Source organism: Uranotaenia lowii, chromosome 2 (assembly GCF_029784155.1).
Source record: "Uranotaenia lowii strain MFRU-FL chromosome 2, ASM2978415v1, whole genome shotgun sequence".
NCBI classification, from domain to species: domain Eukaryota; kingdom Metazoa; phylum Arthropoda; class Insecta; order Diptera; family Culicidae; genus Uranotaenia; species Uranotaenia lowii.
In genome coordinates, this window is record NC_073692.1 from 424,249,640 (window position 1) to 424,264,037 (window position 14,398).

Below are 14,398 nucleotides of genomic sequence, written 5' to 3' on the forward strand. Positions count from 1 at the left end.
CAAACATGTTCAGAGCTATAAAAAAACGCTTAAAAACTAGTTAGCAAGCTCGAAGAACCAAAAAACTCGTTTTAATAGCAATTTGACCCATGTCAAATATTTTCATTAATAGTAATAAATGAATTATATTGAAAAAAATAGAAATGATGTTCAACATAGAATCTACTTGGTAATTTGTATCAGTGTACAGAATGGAGAAATGCTAGTTGCAAAAGAGAAATAGCAAGTTGCACGTTATTCGAGAGAGAAATAGTATACATACGAGTATATAAAATGGGAGAAAGAGAAAGAATGTTGAACGGAGTATAATGTTATGAAAAGATGTTTCCTTCTTCAGAGTTTGAACAAGATTGAATTAGGCTATGGTTGTCAGGCGTGTTTCGCTGCAGTTTACGGTGAGTGAAGTGGTGAAGATGCGGAAGGTCTGTATTCTGAGACCGTCGGTTACGACAAAAATGGCGCGGTTTGAGCTCCCATGCTTTAAAAACGAAATAGGATAGATTCGGAATAAAAGTTTGAGTTAAAACAAAAAAATTAAGGAACTAGTCCGATTTGAAAAATGTAAAATGGCGGAACATGATGAACGCTTGCGAAAGTCGAATACGCCATCTTGAAACTTGGGAGGCTGAAATTGAATGTTTTAGTTGTGATTGTATGATGGGCTCTGAGAAGCCATTAGTGTTCCTTGTTTACTTGATAGATTCTTGTGAGGGTGTTGGGCTCCGAGTGTTTGTAGTCATGATGGAAGGCTCCGTGAGGCCATTGGGTTATCTTGTGAGGATTGGCAGCCCCACCCCTTTTGGTCCCTGTGAGGATCACAAGCCTGAGAAGCAAACATGTAGTTAAAATGAAAGGCTCTGTGAAGCCATTTGTTTTCCTTGTGAGGATTGGCTGCTCCGAGATCCCTTTGAGGATCAAAAGCTCGAAACTTGTTCCCTGTGAGGACCAAAACCTCTGAGAGGCAATCTTGTTCCCTGTGAGGACCTTGTTGTAGTCAAATTGAAAGGCTCTGTGAAGCCAATAGTTATCCTTGTGAGGATTGGCAGCTCCGAGAAGCTCATATGGATCCCTGTGAGGATCAAAAGCTCGAAACTTGTTCCCTGTGAGGACCAAAAGCTCCGAGAAGCAATCTTGTTCCCTGTGAGGACCTTGTAGTCAATTTGAAAGGCTCTGTGAGGCCATTAGTTATCCTTGTGAGATTGGCAGCTCCGAGAAGCAACTATGGATCCCTGTGAGGATCAGCTCGAAACTTGTTCCCTGTGAGGACCAAAAGCTCTGAGAAGCAATCTTTCCCTGTGAGGACCTTGTTGTATTAAAAATGGAAGGCTCTGTGAAGCCATTAGTTTTCCTTTTGAGGATGAGAAGCTCCAAGATTCTCCTATGGATCCCTGTGAGGACTAAAACCTTTGAGAAGCAACCTTTTTCCCTGTGAGGATGATAGGCACCAATGAGACGTTAATTATCTCTGTAAGGATGATGAAGCGCTTATAATTATGGTAAGCCCCTTGAGGTGAAGAGACCCCAAAAAAAAATTTGCAGTTATCCCCAAGAGAATAAGAAGCTAGAAGTTTTTGAGATTTGCGACAGAAGCTTTTGAGATTTGCGACAGAAGCTTTTGAGATTTGCGATAGAAGCTTTTGAGATTTGCGACAGAAGCGATCCACAGTCCCTGGGAGAATGGTGAAGATTCCTGCAGGATAAACACATCCTAGCTGATTTGAAATAGTCGTAGAATAGTCAGATGATGTCACATTAGGTCAGTTTTTTTATTCTGAAATGAAACTGAATAACAAGTTTGGAGATGCGAATCGTAAGTCTTGTATTGCGAAAATTTTATTTTAGATGGTACACATGATTAAGATTCTAGGCAAAGTTTTTTTAACCATAAAGATCAAAATGTTTTATCTGAATTTGAATCTTCATTTTCAATTAAAAATGACCGTGAAGTTAAATCTGTAACGCAATTCCTATTTTGAGAATTAAATTTCAATGTTATATCAAGTAACGAATGATTATACTGTTACTATCTGAAGTGATTGTTATGATTCCTATGATATGTATAAACCAGGTTGGCTGATAATCATAATCCCTTCAAAAGCTGAGAAGCAATCTTGTGGCCTGAGAGAATGTTAGGCTTAAATGGAATGTATATTATACATTATACATGAATCTGAAACTTTTTAATAACCCCATTGACATAAAGAAGCTCCGAGAAGCTATCAGCAAACCCCAAAAGGATAAAATGTTCTGAGAAGCTTTTGAGATTTACGACAGAAGTGATCCAAAGTCTCTGTGAGGAAGGTTTCTGCGGGATGAACAAACCTAACCGATTTAAAACAGTTCGTAGGAAAGCTATAACTATTTGCTTGATAGATGAAGGCAACTCTATAACAAGTTTGGAGATGCGAGAATGCGAAAGTTTGGAGATGCGGAAATCTTGATTACTAAATTTTAAGTTTTTATATGGTTGACATGATTAAGATCCTATTCTGAGTTCTAGAACACAAAGAATAAAATCTCTCAGCTGACTTTGAATCTTTAATTCGGACTTCAAAAATCGTGTAAATAAATATTTTACGCAAGCCCTTGCTAAAAATGAAATTTCATCTGACTATAAGGTCTGAAACAGCAATCTAAGCTGAACCTTGGAACCTATGTTTGAAATAAAAATAAAAAGAAAATACAAGTATTGCCCATCCGTTAAAGTCTATGAGTCATGTGTTATATCAAACAATGTTATGATCATTGATAATAACGACTAAAGGCGATTTCGATCCCTGTGGGGTTGGATCTGATTCCTATGAGATGTATAAATTCGGATGGTTGATAATAACTCATAGTAAGGATAAAATATACAGGGCCGATGATCCCTGTGAACAAAGATTTGGAAGACTCATTACATTTCTGTGAAAATATAAAAAATATGTGGCAAGGTGAAGTTATGAAGTGGAGACGTATATGAAAAAAATATTTTTTTCAGTGAAGATTTTAGGCTACGAGAAACCATTTGTAATTCTTGTGAGGATAAAATGCTTTTCGAAGCTTATTGATCCCTGTGACGATACAAACATAGCTCTGAAAAGCACCATTAGTTTCTGTGTGAATTACACTGATACGTAAATAATCCTTGGGAGGATGAATATTCCAAGTAATTTTAAAATTCCCCGTGAAGATAACAAGCTCCGTGAAGCATATTGCATTCAACTGTAATTAATCCCTGTGAGGATCGAAGAAAAGTAATCGTTCCCGAGATAATAAGCGCTCCGAGAAGCTGTTGATTTCAGCATGATTCCTATGAGGATGATTAAATCAATGTGAGGATAATTCTTACCCCTGTGAGGATGGTCGCAATCATGAGGAAGCTGGAATAAAATTATATTGAAATTGAGATCACTGCTACAAAGATATTAGCGAACATCTTATAAGACTTCACAGGACTTATTATTTTCTTTGAAGGATTACAATCCCCCATTTGGTAAATCGGAAATATGATTAATAGCACTTCTGAGATAATGAAGCTCTGCAATGCATTCAGAATTTGCGACTAAAAGCGATACAAGGTGATGGTGATGTGTTCTTACGGGATGATCAAACCCCTTCATAGATAAAATAATGCGTTTGATTAGACATATTTAATATTATTGATAACTTATGTGAATTGTATAAACACGACTATATGAGTATTGTATAAGATTACTCGAAAAGCATTTGTGCTTATCTTTATCAAGAAAATCTAGTATTTCAGACCAAGCAGAGGATGAAAATTTTGCCTGTAAATCAATTCTTTGATTCGGAAAAAGGACTTTATGAGAAACATAAGTTTTGAATTTCATAACTTCAAGTTTTGACTGGTGTAACATAATTAAGATTCTAGACTGAGTTTTTAGAACATCAAGACTTACCTGAGTTTTAATCTTCAATTTGCATTTAGAGAAGATTGTGAGATTCAATCTTTAACTAGGAGGTTTGAGACTGCAATCTTAGATTCAATCATAAAATCTATGCCTAAAATCCAAAAATGGACATGATGTCATGTAATGTATGAGTACGTTTATTTTAAAGACTAAAAGAACTCATTTTAGGAAAATTATACTTCCAACGGCAGTATAAACCTGGCAAGTGGATAATTCCTCATAATAAGTATAAAACCTCCACAATATTGTTGATGATCCCCGTAAGCTTTGGGAACGAATTCTAATGAATAAAAACATTAGAAAGACTGAAAGAATAGAAAATTATGTGGTAGACAAAAACGGGCAGAAAATGTTTGACCAACTTGCCTTAGTCGAGAAAAATGAGTTTAATTAACAAAATTTGACACTTCACATGTTAAACTTTCAATATCTATATATAAAAATAAATGTTACTTCTATGATCGATGACGAAATTTGAATATTTGGTAGTCTGGCTGGAGAAGTTTGAATTTGAAACTACATATGAACATATGTTAGATTAAACAGTACAATTTTCTACATCTAATGAAAAACACCTGAATTAGAAAAAGTTTACACAATTGTCCACCTTAATATTTGGATTTAGCATTCAATGATGTGGAAACTTGATTTTATTAAGGTGTGATTATGCTGAACAAGAGACATCGATGAAACAGTTTTACGTGGTATACGAAACACAAGTGTAAATGTTAAGAATACAATGCGAGTGTAACTATTCGGTTGTTATGAACAAAATGTAGGACTTATTCAAATGAGTTGATAAGTTTGAGAATTGAATTAGAAGACGTTCGACAGATGTTACAGGTTTGAGGACATAAAAGAATGTGATTTTTACGTTAACGTTCAGACTTAATGCTTTTTTGATGGTTACGAAATCCGACAGATGTGCTACAACTAAGTCTGCTAAATAATCGCCTTGAAAAACGAAAGGTAATCATTTGCTCAAAGATGAACACATCCAGGATGGCAGAAGTGATCCTATCGGTGTTGCCTCATTGGTCATTGATTAGTTCAGTTTCGAAATTGCAGATGACTACTGAGGATACATTTTTAGAGCTTGCTGGGAAACTAGGTAGTAGACAATAAAGCGTCTTGATAATGATTCCTGAAATTAAAAAAAATGTTTTGTACCTATAGTACTTAAAATATTATCTAATTCGGATATCAAATAAGAGTAGTAGTTAGTGAAAGATATAAATTAGATGAGTCAGCACGTTTTCTAAGTCTAATTGTAATGTCAACACTGTAATATGGTTTTTATTCTCTTTGTAAATTACGTTGTGGAAACTCGTTGTACATGCAAAGAATGTTAGCTGACCTGATTTCGAGAGTAGCGAGTTGGAACAAACAGATTGAGTCACACATCAATCAAAAAGATTCCCCGTTGATTTGAACGATCCATTTTTTGAGGCAGCATACAGCAATTTTGTCAGCAGCAGCAGTAATGTATGAAGACATGTTCAGTTTATTCCACGCCTTCGAAAAAATTCTATGTTTCGTCCAGAGAAGATTGGCAATCTTAAAAACGTTGCGAGAAGGTTCGAATGTCCTCTTATCAAACATCGATTGGAACTGAAGATGACACCTCACCATCTGGATAGCTGGTTTCGGAAGCCGCTGCATTTTGAAGTTTTGGCTGATGTCTTTAGCTCAAGGGACCAAGAATCTAGTAGTGATTTACCGGATGTCCAGCCGCTCGACTAATTGAATCGGGTTAAGTTAGATGAGTAACGAATTCCGATAAAATTGGGATGAAGGAGTTTAACTTGGTATACGGTGAATTCTAACGAGTTGATAAACAGACAAAATTAGTTTTCAGATGTAAATACGTTACAATCGTTATTTGCGTTACACATGGAAATACACGATCCGTTAGACTGTGCAACTAAATAAATAAAATTTAACCAGTCATTGGATTATTCAGTTTTTAGCTCTGTTCAATCCATAGTAGTGCGAATCATGAACGAAATTCACGATACCAAAGGTTCATCTCCGACCTTATTCGTTCTATCAAAAGCTTTTGGGTGAATGTCTCGTTTATGATGTGCTGTACCAAACTTGATACGCAGACTGCAGACAAATAATACTTCTATCGATGATTTCATAAGATCGTTGTTGACAAATGTGCAGTTTGACAAAATCCAGTTTTGCCAAATCGAAGTGAGTCTTTTTTTGTTATTAGAGATGTGTATATAAATTTGAAGGCAAAAGCAAACCATTCAAATCAGCAACATTTTGAAGCCATGTATCAAATAGTTCTACAAGAATCAATGGAAATAGATTGTACTGCTCGGTCATGGTACTTAATAGCAATGACATTGACCGAAATCTTTTCTGATGCTTAATGTAGCACGGTTTATTCCGCTAGAATTGAGTTAGAGTTGAAACAAACCGTCGCTCCAGCGAGGGTTTACTTATAAACTTTGAGTGGAACGATTGTAGCAGCTTCCAAAAATAATGTTGAGGATGTAAGGAAGCCCGTTGCTAGTAACGGCCACACCGTGGTTTGACCAATCTACACGACTTGAAACTATTCGTCCAACAATTGATTCGTTCAGTTGCATGATGCAAATGACCTAGAGAACAGAGGTCTTGGCAACTCTGAGCCAAGTTTGATAGCGAAGAAAATGTAGGTCCTTTAGATGAAACAGTTTTAAATATGTAGGTAGCATGCAGGAATACTCAGAAAGGGTGACCGGCTGTTGGTTTTCATTTTTTGCTGTTATATGCATAGATGGCTCATTGGGAGACAAGTATAATAATTGCCTTAATTTACGATGAACTGAAAGAGAAGCGGGTCATAATTAAATATTTGTTTCTATTATTTGAAATAGTTTTGTTTTAAAAAACTGACCTTGTTTCCGGAATTTGTAGAATGGTAGATCAAACCAATGAACGGATTATGAATGAAAGGTATTATTTAGTTGACTATAAAATCCATCAAGTTATAGCAATTCGGTTCCCTATAACCAGCACCAGTAGCAGAACTTTACCGATAGATTCAATGGCATGGCAAAGTACATTTTCCTTTTCACATTTCTTACAATTGCAGAATCTGGACACTCGAAGCTTGTACATAAATGGAGTCACATGGTGTTGTAGATTCCACATTATCATATGAATTCCATATGACTCGGGTCGCGAGTTCAGCAGACTTTGGGAAACGACGATTCGTTGCAATATGTTGTAGTTTGTTATTCGTGTGCGGCATCATGCGAGTTGTTGAAGGCTTATGAAGTGGTGCTTTTAAAAGAATTATTGCAACTGAGTTCCTTTAATGAGATTTGTTTTTGAAAATATGGTACGCGAAAATGGTAACATGCGATTCCACTAGCAACTAGACAAACCAAAGACTAACCTGTTTGTTGCATCTGAAGCTGAGGGTTCTATTACGGAATAAATTATTTGTAGGGGGAAATTCTATTTTTTTAGAAACTTGCGCGGAACTTGACAGATCCAATATTTATGTAAATACGTTACACACGTTACGCATGTTATACTTGAGAATGCACGATAGTTTAAATACACTCAAGCACCGTTAATATTTACGCGGTGGTGATGGTTAGTTTTCTACTTTTCAAAATGGGTAATGACAATCATGAAAGTGAGTTATGGAATATTATGACTGAAAATAGTATTCTTCGACTTTCGTTAATTACACATGTATAACATTCAGAGAGATGACTTGAAAAAACTAAAATTATTCAAAAATAACAATGAATACAATTTATTTCTCTAGTAGATTCAAAAGAAGTTAAGCAAGATCGATCTCTTTTTTCGTATTCTTGGTGGATGGCTTACGGAAATATGTGGGAAATCGAATATTTTTCGATATGAGTTGAGGAAATAAGAACCGTGAAATAATAAGATTTAGGTGGGGTTCTAGAATTTTTTTTTTCGTTGTGCAATAATCACGAAAAATTCGATTTACATAAAAAAAGTAAAAATGTCTAGTAACAAATAACTTAGAACACACTTTATTTTAGTTGTTGCACTAGGATTTGCAGTTCAAATGAGAGAAGAAAATAAGAAACGTGTAATAGTAAGATTCAGAAGTAACGATAGAATAAAATTATGCAATATTTAGTAACTTTCTAAACTGCGATTTTTGCATGATTCAGGACGAATTGAGTCGTTCTCATTACCATAAACTCAGCGATAGAAGAAAACTAACATAAGCACAAATTCTTTTACAGATGTCCAAGAAAAAAATTACTTGTAAAACGACTTATGATCCGTTGCAAATGAAACGTATGGACCTAATTAAAAAATAAAAGTTGTAACCTACAACTTAGTTGTTAATGCTTTAGAGTCACAGCTATGCGCACAAAATTAAATCAAACAGAAGTTGGCGCTGTATATATTGTAAAATTGTATGACAATATCTAAAATATTGTATCTATACTATACATTGTGAGATATAACCTATATCGATGTAGAAAGCAACTTTGCCAAAAAAAAAAAAAAAAAAAATGATACAAAAATTTTAATAAAATGAAGAGAGAAAATTAGTCAATGATCACCCAAATTGTGAAGCCAATGATTGAATGTGTGGTAATTTTTGGCAATTCGTTAGAAAAATTAGAAGGTTTGAGTTCAAATGAGAGAAACCAGTACTCAGAAACAGTAAAAATATGCTAATTGTTGCAAATTGTTGAAATGTTAGAAGCAGTTGTGGAATTTTAATCATTACCATTCCAAATGCAAAGAATTCTCTCATGATTTCAATTCCATGGTTGATAGGGAGATTGTAAAAAAAAAAAAAATCCATGGAAGCGGCTTCGAGGAAACTTGATGGACGTTCTGTGGATGAATATCCGGTCAACACGTAGGCCTGTACATAATTGACACTGATTTTGCAGATCAAACTTTGTGGTAGAGTGCAATATAAGGAGTAGAGGAGAAGGTGAATGTAGTGAATAGAAGTAATAAATAATAAATGAAAAGAATATATAGGATAGACAAATAAATCTGATGTGTATGGTAAAAAGGAAATGATAGTTTATATCAGTGCAAAAAAAAATACCAGTGATAAAAAGATGAGTACTCATGTGGAGAGAAAGAGAGAAAGAAAATGAATGATTATAAATTATGAGTATTTGAATGAAGGAGAAAAAGAGAGAAAGAGTGTCAAATAGGTACAAGTCTGTAAAAACGAGATCAGAAAATCAGTTTGAAAAAGATTGAATTAGAGCACGGTTGTTGAATGTGTTCCTTGGTAGTTGGAGGAAAGCGTAATGGAATGGTTTGAAAGATAGGCAGTGAGACCGTCGGTTACGGCCATTTTTGTCGTAACCGACGGTCTCAGAATACAGACCTTCCGCATCTTCACCACTTCACTCACCGTAAACTGCAGCGAAACACGCCTGACAACCATAGCCTAATTCAATCTTGTTCAAACTGAAGAAGGAAACATCTTTTCATAACATTATACTCCGTTCAACATTCTTTCTCTTTCTCCCATTTTATATACTCGTATGTATACTATTTCTCTCTCGAATAACGTGCAACTTGCTATTTCTCTTTTGCAACTAGCATTTCTCCATTCTGTACACTGATACAAATTACCAAGTAGATTCTATGTTGAACATCATTTCTATTTTTTTCAATATAATTCATTTATTACTATTATTCACTACATTCACCTCCTCCTCTACTCCTTATGTAAGCTAAAATACACATATGTAATGGGCTAGCCAATACCGTTTTCAATAAAGCCAAATCAAAGCCGGTAAACGTATCACATTAAGACATAGGGAAGTTATAATCAACAGATTTTTATATTTCATAACAATTTTTTTTTTTTAACATAGTTATTCTCTAAACTAAGCTAAACGTATCATACTTTATTCGCCACTTTAGTTTCTATATCATTCGACATTTTTTTTTTACAGCTCGTTAAGAAAATCTATTAAAAATAATTTTCAGAATTTCGTTCATGATTCGCACTACTATGGATTGAACAGAGCTAAAAACTGAATAATCCAATGACTGGTTAAATTTTATTTATTTAGTTGCACAGTCTAACGGATCGTGTATTTCCATGTGTAACGCAAATAACGATTGTAACGTATTTACATCTGAAAACTAATTTTGTCTGTTTATCAACTCGTTAGAATTCACCGTATACCAAGTTAAACTCCTTCATCCCAATTTTATCGGAATTCGTTACTCATCTAACTTAACCCGATTCAATTAGTCGAGCGGCTGGACATCCGGTAAATCACTACTAGATTCTTGGTCCCTTGAGCTAAAGACATCAGCCAAAACTTCAAAATGCAGCGGCTTCCGAAACCAGCTATCCAGATGGTGAGGTGTCATCTTCAGTTCCAATCGATGTTTGATAAGAGGACATTCGAACCTTCTCGCAACGTTTTTAAGATTGCCAATCTTCTCTGGACGAAACATAGAATTTTTTCGAAGGCGTGGAATAAACTGAACATGTCTTCATACATTACTGCTGCTGCTGACAAAATTGCTGTATGCTGCCTCAAAAAATGGATCGTTCAAATCAACGGGGAATCTTTTTGATTGATGTGTGACTCAATCTGTTTGTTCCAACTCGCTACTCTCGAAATCAGGTCAGCTAACATTCTTTGCATGTACAACGAGTTTCCACAACGTAATTTACAAAGAGAATAAAAACCATATTACAGTGTTGACATTACAATTAGACTTAGAAAACGTGCTGACTCATCTAATTTATATCTTTCACTAACTACTACTCTTATTTGATATCCGAATTAGATAATATTTTAAGTACTATAGGTACAAAACATTTTTTTTAATTTCAGGAATCATTATCAAGACGCTTTATTGTCTACTACCTAGTTTCCCAGCAAGCTCTAAAAATGTATCCTCAGTAGTCATCTGCAATTTCGAAACTGAACTAATCAATGACCAATGAGGCAACACCGATAGGATCACTTCTGCCATCCTGGATGTGTTCATCTTTGAGCAAATGATTACCTTTCGTTTTTCAAGGCGATTATTTAGCAGACTTAGTTGTAGCACATCTGTCGGATTTCGTAACCATCAAAAAAGCATTAAGTCTGAACGTTAACGTAAAAATCACATTCTTTTATGTCCTCAAACCTGTAACATCTGTCGAACGTCTTCTAATTCAATTCTCAAACTTATCAACTCATTTGAATAAGTCCTACATTTTGTTCATAACAACCGAATAGTTACACTCGCATTGTATTCTTAACATTTACACTTGTGTTTCGTATACCACGTAAAACTGTTTCATCGATGTCTCTTGTTCAGCATAATCACACCTTAATAAAATCAAGTTTCCACATCATTGAATGCTAAATCCAAATATTAAGGTGGACAATTGTGTAAACTTTTTCTAATTCAGGTGTTTTTCATTAGATGTAGAAAATTGTACTGTTTAATCTAACATATGTTCATATGTAGTTTCAAATTCAAACTTCTCCAGCCAGACTACCAAATATTCAAATTTCGTCATCGATCATAGAAGTAACATTTATTTTTATATATAGATATTGAAAGTTTAACATGTGAAGTGTCAAATTTTGTTAATTAAACTCATTTTTCTCGACTAAGGCAAGTTGGTCAAACATTTTCTGCCCGTTTTTGTCTACCACATAATTTTCTATTCTTTCAGTCTTTCTAATGTTTTTATTCATTAGAATTCGTTCCCAAAGCTTACGGGGATCATCAACAATATTGTGGAGGTTTTATACTTATTATGAGGAATTATCCACTTGCCAGGTTTATACTGCCGTTGGAAGTATAATTTTCCTAAAATGAGTTCTTTTAGTCTTTAAAATAAACGTACTCATACATTACATGACATCATGTCCATTTTTGGATTTTAGGCATAGATTTTATGATTGAATCTAAGATTGCAGTCTCAAACCTCCTAGTTAAAGATTGAATCTCACAATCTTCTCTAAATGCAAATTGAAGATTAAAACTCAGGTAAGTCTTGATGTTCTAAAAACTCAGTCTAGAATCTTAATTATGTTACACCAGTCAAAACTTGAAGTTATGAAATTCAAAACTTATGTTTCTCATAAAGTCCTTTTTCCGAATCAAAGAATTGATTTACAGGCAAAATTTTCATCCTCTGCTTGGTCTGAAATACTAGATTTTCTTGATAAAGATAAGCACAAATGCTTTTCGAGTAATCTTATACAATACTCATATAGTCGTGTTTATACAATTCACATAAGTTATCAATAATATTAAATATGTCTAATCAAACGCATTATTTTATCTATGAAGGGGTTTGATCATCCCGTAAGAACACATCACCATCACCTTGTATCGCTTTTAGTCGCAAATTCTGAATGCATTGCAGAGCTTCATTATCTCAGAAGTGCTATTAATCATATTTCCGATTTACCAAATGGGGGATTGTAATCCTTCAAAGAAAATAATAAGTCCTGTGAAGTCTTATAAGATGTTCGCTAATATCTTTGTAGCAGTGATCTCAATTTCAATATAATTTTATTCCAGCTTCCTCATGATTGCGACCATCCTCACAGGGGTAAGAATTATCCTCACATTGATTTAATCATCCTCATAGGAATCATGCTGAAATCAACAGCTTCTCGGAGCGCTTATTATCTCGGGAACGATTACTTTTCTTCGATCCTCACAGGGATTAATTACAGTTGAATGCAATATGCTTCACGGAGCTTGTTATCTTCACGGGGAATTTTAAAATTACTTGGAATATTCATCCTCCCAAGGATTATTTACGTATCAGTGTAATTCACACAGAAACTAATGGTGCTTTTCAGAGCTATGTTTGTATCGTCACAGGGATCAATAAGCTTCGAAAAGCATTTTATCCTCACAAGAATTACAAATGGTTTCTCGTAGCCTAAAATCTTCACTGAAAAAAATATTTTTTTCATATACGTCTCCACTTCATAACTTCACCTTGCCACATATTTTTTATATTTTCACAGAAATGTAATGAGTCTTCCAAATCTTTGTTCACAGGGATCATCGGCCCTGTATATTTTATCCTTACTATGAGTTATTATCAACCATCCGAATTTATACATCTCATAGGAATCAGATCCAACCCCACAGGGATCGAAATCGCCTTTAGTCGTTATTATCAATGATCATAACATTGTTTGATATAACACATGACTCATAGACTTTAACGGATGGGCAATACTTGTATTTTCTTTTTATTTTTATTTCAAACATAGGTTCCAAGGTTCAGCTTAGATTGCTGTTTCAGACCTTATAGTCAGATGAAATTTCATTTTTAGCAAGGGCTTGCGTAAAATATTTATTTACACGATTTTTGAAGTCCGAATTAAAGATTCAAAGTCAGCTGAGAGATTTTATTCTTTGTGTTCTAGAACTCAGAATAGGATCTTAATCATGTCAACCATATAAAAACTTAAAATTTAGTAATCAAGATTTCCGCATCTCCAAACTTTCGCATTCTCGCATCTCCAAACTTGTTATAGAGTTGCCTTCATCTATCAAGCAAATAGTTATAGCTTTCCTACGAACTGTTTTAAATCGGTTAGGTTTGTTCATCCCGCAGAAACCTTCCTCACAGAGACTTTGGATCACTTCTGTCGTAAATCTCAAAAGCTTCTCAGAACATTTTATCCTTTTGGGGTTTGCTGATAGCTTCTCGGAGCTTCTTTATGTCAATGGGGTTATTAAAAAGTTTCAGATTCATGTATAATGTATAATATACATTCCATTTAAGCCTAACATTCTCTCAGGCCACAAGATTGCTTCTCAGCTTTTGAAGGGATTATGATTATCAGCCAACCTGGTTTATACATATCATAGGAATCATAACAATCACTTCAGATAGTAACAGTATAATCATTCGTTACTTGATATAACATTGAAATTTAATTCTCAAAATAGGAATTGCGTTACAGATTTAACTTCACGGTCATTTTTAATTGAAAATGAAGATTCAAATTCAGATAAAACATTTTGATCTTTATGGTTAAAAAAACTTTGCCTAGAATCTTAATCATGTGTACCATCTAAAATAAAATTTTCGCAATACAAGACTTACGATTCGCATCTCCAAACTTGTTATTCAGTTTCATTTCAGAATAAAAAAACTGACCTAATGTGACATCATCTGACTATTCTACGACTATTTCAAATCAGCTAGGATGTGTTTATCCTGCAGGAATCTTCACCATTCTCCCAGGGACTGTGGATCGCTTCTGTCGCAAATCTCAAAAGCTTCTATCGCAAATCTCAAAAGCTTCTGTCGCAAATCTCAAAAGCTTCTGTCGCAAATCTCAAAAACTTCTAGCTTCTTATTCTCTTGGGGATAACTGCAAATTTTTTTTTGGGGTCTCTTCACCTCAAGGGGCTTACCATAATTATAAGCGCTTCATCATCCTTACAGAGATAATTAACGTCTCATTGGTGCCTATCATCCTCACAGGGAAAAAGGTTGCTTCTCA

The 14,398-nt window shown here is 34.6% G+C and overlaps 1 long non-coding RNA gene across 1 annotated transcript; it reads right to left on the minus strand.

The window, feature by feature from the left end:
* Positions 1-6,436: 6,436 nt before the first annotated feature.
* On the minus strand, positions 6,437-7,406 carry LOC129744448 (uncharacterized). Its single transcript, XR_008736915.1, has 3 exons — positions 7,312-7,406; positions 6,808-7,225; positions 6,437-6,735 (listed from the first exon to the last, which is right to left on the minus strand). It is a non-coding gene; the product is annotated as an uncharacterized LOC129744448 (long non-coding RNA).
* Between the last annotated feature and the right edge of the window lie 6,992 nt (positions 7,407-14,398).